Source organism: Ambystoma mexicanum, chromosome 11, assembly GCF_040938575.1.
Source record: "Ambystoma mexicanum isolate Mex_15411 chromosome 11, UKY_AmexF1_1, whole genome shotgun sequence".
NCBI lineage: Eukaryota > Metazoa > Chordata > Amphibia > Caudata > Ambystomatidae > Ambystoma > Ambystoma mexicanum.
In genome coordinates this window covers 620,997,734-621,000,218 of record NC_090934.1, presented here as the reverse complement: position 1 = coordinate 621,000,218, position 2,485 = coordinate 620,997,734, and positions in this window count along the sequence as shown.

The following is a 2,485-nucleotide window of genomic DNA, read 5'->3' as shown; positions in this document are numbered from 1 at the left end:
ACACCCAGCGCTGTCATATTCTTCAAAGCTTAATCACCGGACGAACAAAGCAGATAGAAACGGCAGCAGCCAATGAAGAACAGCCTCACAGGATCTCACATCCTGGACTAATAACAGATGCACTGAAACAGAATGTTGGGAATACTGCGTTATCAGGTGGATAGCACGGCATGCCATTTAAACAAAACACCTTGGAACTTGCAGAGATGATACTTGCATTAGGCTACTTCTCATTGTTGGCTGCTGGTTTTGAAGACCACACAGATCTCTCTGGAAGTGAAAGCCCTGCAATCGGCACCTTGCCTTTCTAAACGACCCCCGCCTGGCTTTTGCCTATGAAGGTAGTGTTTAATGTATGAAGTGCATCGATATGTCATGTGGTAACATGCGCATTTGAGACACAGGTCTGACTAATTGAATGCAAACGCATCAAACGAAGCAATCTCCCTTAAAGACCCAATTCCTTATCAGGATCAGGATCTTTATTATTCTGTTTCTCTTCTCCTCATCTCACTCTTTAGTGATATAAAGGGGAATCCTGTTCTAAAAGATATTCTACAACAAATGATAGAAACATCTAAGGGCCTGATTTACAAACCGTGCTACATTGAAACCACTACCTACCAGGAGACAGATTACAAACATGTTGCACCAGTGCAATTGCAAAGTTGCATGGTATGATCACTGGGGCAATGTTTGCTCTATTTAAAAAAAAATACTGAGACATTTTAGAAAACTATTGCGCCATGGTAAGTGGAGTTTGCCATTTTATAAGCACCCAGCCAGAACTGGCTCTAGTGCAAAAAAAGATACATTTTCACTATATTTTTGCACCAGGGCACATTTTTCCCTAATGCCAATACTTGAAAAGTTTGAATGCATTTCAAACACAGCAACAAAAACTCAGTGTATACAAATACATTATTTTAAAAGACACACCTTCAAATGTACATAATTGGTTCTTAAGATGTTTTAAAAATAAAAGTAAAAATGGAACCTTCTGGTACATTTCCAATCACATGATTCTAAAACAGTTTGGTTTTGTTAAAAAAACATGTGTTCTTTCTAAACCAATAAAAAGTATTATTTCAATTCCAGTACATTTTTCTTACACCTATACCTATAGCTTAAAACACGCACATGGTTCTGAACATTACATGTTACTTAATATTAAACCGTGTCGCAAAAGCTTTGACGCAGTACGAAATTTCATACTTCTTGCAAGGCAGTATATTTTGACGAACATTTTTCATCAACAATCATTTGAAGTGCACGTGTAAGGTTACCTATTCACTATTTATTTATTTATATTTCATATAACGCGCAACTCAGTGCACACATAACACCAGACAAATAAAAAACAACAGAAAATGCATCAACTAAAAAAACTCTATTATACGAGTTGAAGAGGTGAGTTTTTGTCGCTTTCTTAAAGCTGACAAGGCTCTTAGCATTCCGCAAATCGGATGAAGGTTAATTCCAGAGCCCCGGGGCATAGTAATCAACACTCATACAACTTAAGTTTTTGATTTTGATGCATGCCTGCTGGAGCTTATTGTTTCCATTAGATCTAAGCAGCCTGGAAGCCAAAGCCTCCTGTAAACGATTCACAAGATAGGTGGGGGTGCTACCTGTTCTGCATTTGTGTGTCAAGGTCAGGATTATATGCAAGGCTCTATGACACACAGGGAGCCAATGGAGTGCTCTCCTGGCCTCAGTAACACTTAAATAAAGTTTTAATAATGTTAGTTTTATTCATGTAAAAATGACTAATAGCACACTTAAAATGTATTAATAAAAAACTTATTTAACATACTCTACTTAGTGTAAAGTGATTGGATTTTCCCATACTTTTACATAAAGGGCCTAATTCATAGAAGGTTTTGCACGATGCAATGTACAAAGTGCAAAGGATACATATATAACCACACAATGTGCATCATTTCAAAGTTTCACTTCCAGGATGAATCCATCCCAGCCATAGTGGCAGCAATCGTGCATGTTCATGGAAGAAGGAGGAGGATGGTGAGGGACAGGATTTTCCATCCTCGCACAACTCTTTTTGTGATGCCAGATGACAAGTTGTATACAAGGTATAGATTATCTCCCCATGTCATCCTATACATGGCCAGGGAATGGGAGGAAGACCTTGCATCACCCACAATCTGCTCTCATGCACTCACACTGCTGCAGAAGGTGCTGACCGCCCTACATTTTTTGGCTACAGGCTCCTTCCAGCACACTTCTACCATTGTTGGGGATCAAATCGCAGGCCACACAATCCTGGTGCCTACATCAGGTATTGCACTATATGCTTGATTGCATTTTGGGAGGTAGTGACTTGAATCAATGTCAAAATATTCTTTTGATTACCGGTGAATGGAATGTGTTCAATTCACATCTACTAATGGGGAATCATTAATGGGGAATCATTGGGGAGCAAGTCTGTGGCAGCATCCATGGTGAGTCCAGGTACACATGCATA